The following is a 12,280-nucleotide window of genomic DNA, read 5'->3' as shown; positions in this document are numbered from 1 at the left end:
GACTAATTTTTATCATTATTCAATTATTCTTCCAGTTATGTACAAATACATCGCAAATAGTACATTGGGGTCTCATTGTTATTAAGTAGTACATATTAGACGTCAACAAAGATTTCTCTGCTCGCAGGTTACAATTTGGCTATCACATTCAAAATTGCATCAGACTGTTTCTATGCGCAGCCTGCATCTGCTTTTATATGAACATTATTAAATAACAAGGCAAGCCGATGAAGCTTCACCCATTTTGCGTATAGTTATGATTTCCTTATTTTCTACACATGTGTTCTTTTCACACATATTACTTTTCTTATGCATTTTTGCACTAACGTCTCATTTTAAGCCATTTTTCGGTATATGTTAGGAAATCACATTATTTGTTAAAAAACATATAGTCCTGCATTATTTTTAACCACTTATAAAAACTAAAAGAACTTTTCAGTAAATTTACTGGGGTAATTCTCTATCTTTTAAAAAAAGTTTTTAAATCAATTCTTTTGTTGTTTGCAGTACTGCAGCTAAAATCAGACTTCTTTTAGACTATTATATTGGGCGATGTCTAGAATTATTTTTTGTCGAATTTTTTTTACCATTTCTTCTGAAAGGCCAATAACATAATTGGAAGTATATTAAAATTTTACTATTTTTAGAAATCTTTACACGCTGTCGTTATTTATTCGTTTCAGTGTAAGATGATCGTAATTAATGCACTTTTGCCTAATATTTCTTCCTATTTAGTTGGCATTGTGAATAGTTGTTTATAGTCCTTAATCTGTGGAAATTAAGTGATACAGTGGCCTACCGAATATTTTTCCTTAGGTAGACATGACACTAGCATCTATAAGGAAAGAATGAGTGGACATCATGTAGAGCCTTGTCGTAACAGGAAAGAGGAAAAATCTGCAATGCAGTCACTGGGAACAGAATTGTTACACGAACCTGCTTCTATTTACAGTACAAACGCACTCTGAAAGGAGGCAGGAAATACCTAACAAAAGTACATCAGACACATATTTTTTCTCCTGCGAACTCAGTTAATTACAGGATAGCGATATGCATAACTTTGATGGTTATCTAAATAGCATTTCTCAATACGGAACAATCGAGGAGAAATAAAACCTGCCATTGGTTTTAAGAATTACTCTTAAAATTTAATATAACTCTTTCGAAACCCATGGAAATTACACAAAAATGTGCAAGAAGAGCGTACTTTAAAAATCTTAAAATAGTTTCATATTTTGAACTTATAAAGGGAACCTTAAAGGAATCAGCGAGGGAAAATGAATTTTCAGTATGAAAAGCCAGATTTTATCTAAGATTTTAAAATATGAATTGCTAATATTTACATAAAGCAATCTTAAAAATCTTTGGTAAGCAAATTAAAAACTTAAGAACACAAAACATAATTTTTAATTTGGTACTACATTATTCAAAATGTTTCTTTGGAATCACACAATTATTGTAATGCTTTTGAAGCATCATACTAACTCTACTGACCATCATCTTCATTTATATGAGAAGCTAAATATAATGCAAATGTGTTACAGGTAAAATTTCAGAAAGTTTAATTAAGTTATTAATCAAATTAATTGAGTTACATACAAATCACAGCGTACATCACAAGACTGAGTGTAGTACGCTTCAAATGATAGCATTCAACTATGCGTCACTCGATCAGTCTACGTTTAATCGTGCAATTTTGTAGGAGAATGGCAGGAAGGAACCCGCGGAATGACTACAGAAATTGAAAGGAAAGAAAGGAAGAATTACAAGAATTTTATAACCTCTTAAAACGAAAAAAAGGGTTTTTGTACATTAAGATGAAAGCTTTAAACTGGTTTATCAATAATTATAGATGAAAAATCACTGTTAATAGTAACTGCTTTTAAAAACTTCGGTTCTTGATCGAGAGACGAATTGAAACAGAAAAATTAGAAACCTCCAAAACCGAGAAATAAAAAAAAAGTTGCTTTAATCAGAGGTTATCATCATGCTATTAAAAGTTACCAATCGAACCCAAAAACTAACCTAAAAGACATCCCAATTTTTCTTATTATCTATGAAGAACTTTTTGCAACTCTCAATTTGAAGACATGTTAGGCAGGCGTCTGTAAAATGTTGCTTATAATTAAATATGCCCTAAAACCTAATCACCTAATTTTACAACTATTTTTAAAAGAATTAAATTGAATCCAAATGGAAGGTAGGTCTGTAGGTCTTACAAAACCCTGACGAGGGTGTCATACGCAGAGTCTCATGGACAGACGTTTCTTAAAAACACATGATAACATTATTCGTTATAAGATGTAAAATATGTGTTTTGTTACGCTTAAAAATATTAAATATATAAGGATATATATTCACCGGATTTTATGTTCTAGATTAACTCATTTTCTTGATTAAGGAGGTATATGAATCTTTCAACTCCTCTTTAAATTTTGAAGTTTTGATAAAAATTTTGGCTGTGTTCTCTTATAACGAGAAATTACAAACAGAATTTTAATAAAATATAGCTAAACTATTTGTTTAAATAAAATTTTAAAATATTTGAAAATTATCATTTTTAAAATTTTCTTGTGCACGGATTAATAGTTTTCTTCTGAAGATTTTATTCGTTGCTTGAGGAAGATTTTATTAATTCATTGCTATGCAAAATTAGTCAAGGAAATTTAAATTTATTTTATTACATTTAATAAAACATTTTTGTTGTCACAATGAACGGAAAGACGAGAAATTTAAATAATTTTTAATTTAATTATTTTTAAAACTAACAACAAATGTTAATGGAATTTCTGTGCAGAGTTGGATAAATATGTAATAATAAATATATAGAAAATTTTCAAATCTCTATTTTAATTACAGAAAAGCATTAGTTTCAGTAGCAAAATAGCAAATTTTAAAACATGAATTTTTTAAATGAAATTAATATTAAGGAAAAAAATTGTACAGCGATTCTAAGCAGATTAACAGAAAATTTGTTTAAACTTCATGCACAGATTTATCAAATAAACACTGCAAAATATATTAATATCTAATTTCAAAACTTAAACCCCGTTAAAAGCTGAATTTGTAAAACGTAAATCAGGTAAACAATATATCATAATTTCCATTTGTGTAAAATTCCACTTGAAGAAAAAATTATAATTCCATGCTAATTCAGAAGTCAAACAACAAAAATCAGCGTTAATTTTCAAAATTTTCACAGGACTAGTTTCGATAGTTTTAGCGAAGCACCATTCTCAGCTGCAAAACCATAAATGTTCATTTGCTGTGAACATTTTGAAAATTAACGCTGATTTTTGTTGTTTGACTTCTGAATAAATACTAATTCAGGCGTGTTATTGTGTCTTAATTATAATTCCATGGTTAATGTAAAAGTGATAGGATCTAGTTCTTATTTTAAATAGCTTTTAAAAATTAACTTCAATGTTAATTCCATGTCCAGTTTCGTCAAAAATATTACAAAAGAATCTGTAAAAGTTTGAAACCTCTAGCTTATTTCCAAAAATAAGCTTATGATTTTAAGATGACTTCCAAACGACACATGCTTCTACTTCTTCCAAACGTGCAGCTGTAAGAAAAGTTGGTGGCGGTAGGCCGAAGAAAATAAGCGTGACTTATGACCGATATACATTCTTTCAAATGAAAAGACGGCAGCGGGCAATATTGCTCAATTAGTTGCACACGGCTACCAAGAGAACCGGTGTCCCGGTTAACTGTAGCCAGATCCCTTTATGAAGATAGTTTATTCATCCGCCATCCTTAATGCTGCATACCATTGACAATAGCTAATCGGCGTCACAGTCTCTGTGTTGTAGAGAACAGCTAGACTGGATGCCTTATCAGTAGAGTCACATCCTCTTTACTGATGAGAGTCACTTCATTCTGCCAAATGATTTCGGCGCCAGTTATTATGGTGAGAGAGAGAGATACGATTTTATCCCACTAATATCAGGAACGACTAGAGTGAAGCTTGTGTGCTTGTTTGGGGAGGCATTATTATGAAAGAATTGACGAAGATCCATACGTTTGGAAGAGGTTCACTTACCGGAGATCCTTTGTCCTTCAAACAAGATTGCAGCTTAATTTTCTGTCCATGGCTAAAAATGAAGAATCGGCATATACACGCAACTGAATAAAGTATTTGATGCATTATGTAAAAGAGTCAGTATTTAAACAGAAACCTCACTTGTACAAGACATTCTTAATATAATTACTATTTTATTTTTCAGTTTGTAGATGTACGAATGGTGAATGTGCTCCAAATGCCAAAGGGGAAAGATTATGCCAGTGTCCACCGGGATTTGCTCATTACTATTATTTTGAATGCAGAGGTATGTAGTTTTTCTTAAAAAAATTACTAAATTTGAGTTAGTGAGTTATTTTTTTAAAATATTTTATTATACTCTTCGAACTACAAGATTTACTTTAAAAACATAGTTATAAAACGCACTTTATACAGCGAGTTTTATTTCCTTAAATAATTCAGAATACTGCGTTTTATCCGTAATACTCATTAAAAGTTAATGCCTGTGAAGAAAATAAAAAAGTCTTAAAGTATTTTTGTGTGCATTTACGCTGTCTAATATTTTCTGAACCTGAAGTTATGGTTCACCGAATTTTTGAAATTCTGATTTGTCAGGATTATTCCTACTAAATGAACAACAACAATTAAAATAAAACTGAAATGCTGAAGTTTAGATCTAACGGTAATTTTTAAAGCAAGCACCAAGACAGAAAACAGTTAGATGCCAAGAAAGGACAACAATAATATTTATCAATAGTTACGAACTAGGAAGAGAAATCTCCTCTTTCAGAAACGACGGTATCGTGAACAACGTTTCGACGAAAACATACCGACATTCAATCGAAATTCGCATCCAATGTATTACGAACCTCTACGCAGACAACATTATTGAAAATAATTTATGCATTTTGCTGAATCTCTACATATAATAAAACAAAGAGTCTGTGTGTGTGAGTGTCTTTCATTCGCGCTGCGCGTAAGCTAATAGACCCACGGCTACGAAATTTGGTACATAGGTGCATCTAGACAAAAGCCAGTGAACCTCGAAGCGATTTTTTTGAAATTCGAATTAGAATTTTTTGTTTATGTTTTGTGACGAAATCGCGTCATTTTGAGACATAATGGGCTATAGGAAAGAGAGATTTTACTCTACGCACTCCATTTTCACATCGTCATGAACCGTAGGCATTTAGCTATTTTACGAACTTAAAATAAATTTCGTGTTTCAAAAAATCGATTAAATACGAATTTATTTAACAAAGGGAGCTTAACACCTTTTCAGCGAAATTTTTTCTAAAAAAGTTTATTTAAAGAAATGTACAGTTAATTTTCTTTGATTTTTGGACACATTAAACTTTCATCCTTGCGATTGCTTTTACAAAAAGAATTTTGGAAAAATTATAATATTTTGTATTTAAAAAAAAATTTTTAAATGAAGCTTCCGAGTACACTTTTCACATCTCACATCTTTAAAAATGCGATTTTGGCAACAATTTTCCTTATTGTTGTTGATAAATTTTTGATGAAATCGCATTATTTTGAATAGTTTCATTCTTTTACAAATATGGTTTTGGCAACAATTTTTCACCGTATTTCTTATGTCACTGGTTTTAAAAGATTGGCATATTTTATTTTATTATTATTTCATTTTATTATTATTTTTTATTGTCATTTTTTTTGGTAGACGGTTGCACGGATTTTGTCGATTTTTCGTTTGGCGAGTAATACGACTTATGGTAAACCCATTGCTAGATAAATTATTTATGGTAACCGATATTTTGTTGTCATTTTATTTAAAAAATAATGCGTTTTATTATGCATAAATTCAGTGATTTAAGTATTATTTATTGCTTCTAAATATTAAAAATCAATTTAATTTTGCATTTTTATTTGAAATAAAAATTTTCTTGTTTATAATATTTTATATAATTTTTTGTTGTGGATGATGTAATCAATGACGTCACCTTACTTAAAAAGTAATTGGTTTTATTAATATCTATAAATTTAATCTAATGTTTTAAACATTATTTATGGCTGTTAAGTATTAAAGAACAATTTAATTTTGCATTTATTTTAAAAAGATTTTATTATGAATCATTATTTAAATAATTTTAATTCTATGCGTGATGTAATCAACTCCCTGATTGGTTACTGAATATTTGTGAATTACCGCGCCATTTTAAAATGTTATTATTCATCTCTTCGAATTCCTCAGATTTCAAATGGAATGGATATGTCCGTTTCGAAGATGAATGTTGTTATTGGTAATTACTAAGAATTAGTGGTATCGGAATAAAAAAATTGACCTTTGAGACCTTATTTTGGCCAACCTGGCTTTTCTAATCAAAGATTTATTTGTAAATTGTTAATAGCGTCAGAGGAAATTTATTTTAAATTTTTGGAGAAAACCTTGCTAATTGCTTCTTCAATGAAGTGCGAGAGATGTGGATCACAGATGAAGATCGTTAGAAGAACCCCTTTTTTGTGGTACTTATCAATATACGACAGTTAAATACTTTAAAAAAATGTAAGTACATAATTTTCGTTTACTATAACGTTGGTATGATGTTTTTAATTCGATATTCATATTTTAATCCAATTAAGTCATATATTAATCCAATTAAATGTTGGCGCAATGTTTCTATAGCGATGTTTTTATTCTAGTATATGAAAGTAATAATTTAACCTTACTTTAGCATTTTATACTCTTAGTAAATGTATTTATTTACATTTGCCAGCCATCTTAAAAAACAACGTTTTCAACAAAAAATTAATCCATTATTTTTAACGATATTTATTTTTTAACGTTTCAAATACTTTACTATATGCGTAATATACGTAAAAACAGCATTTTTCAAGATGGCTGATGACTGTAAAAACGGCGCCAACAATTGCGCCAATGTAAATTGCCAAAAATCTGTGTAACCGTCTACCAAAGTAGCACCTAATTTTTTCTCTTGAAAATATAACATAAGATATCATTAAATATACTTTGCTTTTCAGAATTTTTTGTTTTTTGTATTCTTTTATGTTATTTATTGCTCATTTCACTGTTTTTAAGATATTGAAAAGTTTTGAGTGATTTTTTTAGGAAACAAATTTCTTAATCTCCTTTATACCATTTGAGATCTTAAGATTTTGCAAAGGGAAGTGGGTTAATTCATTTATTAGGATAATTAATATTTGTATTAAGGGATATTGCTTATTTCATTGTAATTTTGTTATACGTAATAACTTTTTTATGAAGTTTTTCTGCAGAGTAAAATTCTAAGCAGTTTTTAAATTTAACGTTTGGAGTTCCCCTCAGCCATTTTTCCGGTACATTTAAAAGCCAGACGAAGGCTGGCACCGAAGCTGCTAGTTTTAAGATACCATTATTTAGAAATTGTTAACGTGAAACATACTTCCGCTACTCGCTACTGGGCTTTCTAACGAACAGAAAGAAGTAACATATTTTATTTATTTTACTGAGTGTACAAAGATTTTTAATTTGATGGATAAATATTACAGTCACAATATAAAGATTCTTTAACCGATTTATAGGCGTTAGTATTTTTGCCGTACATCGTGAATGATATAATGGGAGTGTCACTGCGATTAAGTAGTACATTTTTGGCGTCAACGAAGTTTTCTTTGCTGGCAGGTTACAGTATCGCATTCAAAAATCACGTCAAACTGTTATTCTCCGCAGCCTTCTTCTGCTTTTGTATGAATATTGTTAAATAAGAAAGCAAGGGAAACCTCTCAAGTCGATGGAGCTGTTATTTATGTTAATGGAGCTTCGTTATTTATGTTAATGGAGCTGCGTTATTTATGTTAATGGAGCTGCGTTATTTATGTTAATGGAGCTGCGTTATTTATGTTAATGGAGCTGCGTTATTTATGTTAATGGGGCTGTGTTATTACATTTTCATAGTTCGTCATGTGGCATGCAGATTTGCACGAGAACTAGAATACTAGCGATTTGTTAATAAAATATGAAAAGCCTTGAAATAATAAATTGCTTCTTCTTCCTTTCTAGGCAAGGGTAGGAAAGGCAGAATGAAAAATACATTAAAAGCTAACCAAGAAGGAAAGTAACAATGATCCGAGATCTTTGCACGCGAAAAGGATTACCTGTAAAAATGTTCTAAGTGATCAGAACTTAACATTGAAATCACAGTGAAATTAGGCTCTACCCCCTTAAAAAACAAACAAATAAAAAAATTACTAGGAAAAGGAAGTAGAAAATTTCATCTTTTTTTAGAGAAATCCGAGACAATATCTTAGTTTCTCAGTCGCAAGGATCAATCAGAGTCACGATGCATTCCCTCTTCCGATACATCGCCAGATGTATAATTGATTATTCTTATTCATTTTACGATAAAATGTTACGTAAAGGAAAAACAATAAATGAAACTCCCTCTCATATTACTTTAATAAAAATTGTAGGGGTTATTTTAATTTCCTAATAATTATTTTTAATTTTTAACAGCTTTCCTTTACTCTCTTGTTTCTCACCTACAATTCTCTGCCAGAATGAGTATTCAGGATCGCGGTTTAGGTGAATGAGGTAGAACCAGTGCTTAATTGGAAGTCATCTCAGCCACTTCCGTAGAGTCGGAATATTTATGTGAATTACCACAACTTAGTTACAAGAATTATTTATTTTATATTTCACATTTTATTCTATTAGTACTCTTTCGAGTTTATTTACTTCTTAGTACAGGCCCTTCCGTATCGTCCGGACTTTAAGACTTTACATCTGATAGCCCTAGGGACAAGCCATGGATGAAGTAAAGACTCCACGAAGTTGAAAACTTCTTTTCAAAGTAACTCCCGTAGAAGAGCTTAACAGACCGTATTCAGCCTCCTGGCTCTGTAGCTCTTTTAGCGAGTTCTTAGTCCGCTCAGCCATATTGCTGTGTGCCTGTTAGTATTCACCAGTGATGTTTAAAAAAGGGCCAACTCTGTTAGTTATTTCTGTAAAGTTTCTGCTAAATTTTCAGTTAGTTAGCATAAGTTAAATTGCTATTTTTCTATTTTAAACCCAAGTGGAGGCTTCCTGTAAGTCCGAGAAGAGCAGACTTTAAACATTCTGGAGTAATATAAAACTGCAATTTAACCCTTCTTTGGACTCGTTTTTGCAGTTTTAAGAAGTCAGCGAATAGTCCCTACACACTTCTCAAGTATCCTAGTTTCCAAGGATTATCAGTTCAACCAGAATCTTATAAAATAATAAGAAGGATAATAACAGAGACTATCTGTCATAGTATTGTAATAAATAAATCATAAACCGAAGAATAAATACAGACTATCTCTCATATTACTTAAAAAAATGATAAGAAACACAATAGCAGAGAAAAACTCTCATGTTACTTTAGCCTGCATGAAAAGGATTCAATATTTGAAATTTTATCTTATTTCGCATTTTAAATATAAAAGAAGTTTGAAGTTATGTATTTTGTCTCTTTTTCTATTAAACAAGGATTTATGAATCTTTTACATTACCCTTAAATATGTCTGTTAGTGGTACATTCAAGTAGCCAATCTCTGCCTAAATTAACGCAATTATACAGCACATGTTAAATCAGCATTAATTCAGAACCGAACTATGTTAGTAAAACATAATGCTTTTACGCAGAAATTTTAAACTAAATAAAATTCTGTTGTGTAAGCTGCAATAATGTTAGACGGTTTTAGATGTGGACTGTCAAATGTGAGCAAAGTACGTAAGCAATAATGTTATTCATTTACAGAATGCAATTGTGGCGAAGAGAAAAACTGCACCTTCGGTGACTATGTTAAGGTAAAAAATAAAAGGTTCAAAGAACAAATCTGCATCTGCAAAGAAGGATTCGAAGGCACAGGAATCACTTGCGCAGGTATATCATATCTTATTAAATTAAAACATTTCCTTACCAGTAAGATGAAAAATAAATTTTCCTGAATTCGAATCTTAAACAAAACATTTTCTTGAATACTTTTAATCTCAAATTTCAAAATATCTAGAATTTTTTTGACAAAATTGCTTATAATGATTAAAAAATATATTTAAATCTGAAAGAAAAGTTAAAATCTCTGCTCAAAGAAAAACAAATTTAACAATGCACTTTTTAAACATACTTATTTACATCATCTACAGATATTTACCTTATTTCCACTCATATTATCAGGGTCTATGTTCCTTCTAACCTTCTTCGGGAACATACAAGGACCTGACTCGGAACAGAGAGCTTACTAAAGCTATCTTCACTAATTGTGGTAAGTAGACAGGATACAGACGAAGGGTATACAAAACCCTTTATTTTTCTCTTTATACAATAACTTCCGTACTTCGGAATACACCGACCCGCCACTTGGGGTCTAACGTAAAAGTATAAAAATAAAACTAAACTCTAATTTAACTTTAAACTAACAAACGTGGAAGATTGGCCTTATATTAACAGGAAGGCGTATGTAGTACAGATAACTGAGAACACTACAATACGTTTAAATTTATCAAGAGGATTAAACCCTCTGGCCTGGAAGGCAAACAGCAACTAAGTAACTTCTAAGGTAAGCGGCCTGCTTTGACTCACTGCTTCATCTCTCTTGCTTGGCAAAAGGCCACAACTTAAATACTTGGCGTTCGCCAGACAAACTTTGCATAAATACCTTCACGCTTATAATTCTGGCCGGAAGTAGAAAATAAGAAGTGATAGTAAAGATTTAAAATAAAATAAACGTTAGTAAAACTTAAGATCCTTACATACTTCCCGCCAGAGTTAATTAGTTTGAAACTGAGGTCTAAAACGACGTTGTTGAAAACTTTTAGCTCTAGAATCTAACGCGAGGCCAATCTTTTACAAACATACTTCGCTAGAAACTAGAAATTTAAAAGAAAGAAATTTGTTACAATAGCAGCTCCCAGGATACAAAAATTTTTTTCATCTGTACTGCATCTAAACAGGAGCTTTTAGTTGAAATCTGGTTCCTTCCAGATCTCTGGAAGGAAAACTAGTTTAATGAAATGTTACACAATGAAATGGCAAGTAACATATACAATTATACTGCTCTTAAAATTCTTATTTCATTCATGACTATTTTAATTATCTCTCCCCGTGCTCTCTGACATGTGTTGTAAAAGAACACCAAACACGAATGTGTTTCTGTCTACGTGTGCCACACTTCCTCCTACAATCAAAACACTAACGTGTTAAAATTCAACATAACGAGACCTCTTAACAAATTTCAACTGTAAACCCTGAGGTACTATTCTAAAAGTGGCTAACTCTAAAGTGTAGCGTCGGAGAGCCTAACTACATCATTCAACCTTTAACACATATTCGCCATGATTTGGTCTTTACAGTCACACGAATAACAAATTTTTAACATTACTTTCACTTTTACCATATCACGGTATTTCTTAGCATTTAAAATAACAGTTCACATTGTATATAAGAACATATCAACATACTGTTTATTTTACACATTTGAAAACATACATTAATAGTACATTGTCAACTTCTATTCCTTTCAAAGCAAGTGCCAATTCTTTCTACATTGAAATAATACATTTCAAAAAGTCTTTCAGACTAAAACTTCTTTCTTGCTAGAATGTTTTAAATAAAATTTATACAATAACTTTTTTCAATATTAACAACGCTATTACACAACGCTATTATACATCAACTTTAGTTTTACGCGCGAGTAATTGAAAAACATAATACCAAAATCGGTGACAACTCATTTCTCGCCCTTTTGGCGATAAAGGTAGACCTCGCATGAGGTAAAACGTCTTGAAATCTGCCACTTGCAGTAAGAATGAAAGATTAACTTAAGTTTGCAAAGTAACATAAAATTTTACTTATCTTTGTAATATTCGGACATCCTTTTCTGGGCCCAGTCTTTAAAGGTACTGCAGATAGTAGTTTGATTTATCCTCCTTCTTGTACGGGCTCGCCCTTCAGTGCTTTCCTCTGGAAGCTTCCTTTTTTCTCCAGTTCGGCCACCCTTGAATACCTTCTTTTTCTCCTCTGCTTGTGGTCTTGGCCGTTTGATGGCATCTGGTCTTGGCGGAACCGGGAAACTTCTGTTGTGTTCCTGCTTGGACCTCGTTGCTGGCCGTTCAATTTTTCCTTGTAACTTTTCCTCCGCCGCTGATGGTCCTTCCGCAGTTCGGCGACTTTTGCTGCGGAGAGTTCTGTCGGATGAGTAGATCTTCCGTTTTAAAGCCGGGTTATAGTTGCCGTCATTTCTCCTGGTTCTCTTCACATACGTCGTCCTTCTCCCTTC

General features: G+C 31.5%; 1 protein-coding gene across 1 annotated transcript in view; it reads left to right on the top strand.

Moving 5' to 3' along the window:
* The first annotated feature begins 3,986 nt into the window (after nucleotides 1–3,986).
* Nucleotides 3,987–12,280, top strand: part of LOC118205192 (uncharacterized) — a 77,240-nt gene continuing 68,946 nt past the window's right edge. Inside the window, exons 1-3 of the mRNA XM_085827147.1 lie at nucleotides 3,987–4,137; nucleotides 4,230–4,331; nucleotides 9,763–9,888. The gene's annotated coding sequence lies outside the window, so the exon portion shown is untranslated. The remainder of the gene's footprint in view (nucleotides 4,138–4,229; nucleotides 4,332–9,762; nucleotides 9,889–12,280) is intronic.

This window comes from Stegodyphus dumicola, chromosome 11, assembly GCF_044657685.1.
Source record: "Stegodyphus dumicola isolate Sdum_Otavi_A_Nest chromosome 11, ASM4465768v1".
Lineage (NCBI taxonomy): Eukaryota > Metazoa > Arthropoda > Arachnida > Araneae > Eresidae > Stegodyphus > Stegodyphus dumicola.
Note: the sequence above shows the minus strand (reverse complement) of the source record. Positions and strands in the feature narration are given on the sequence as shown.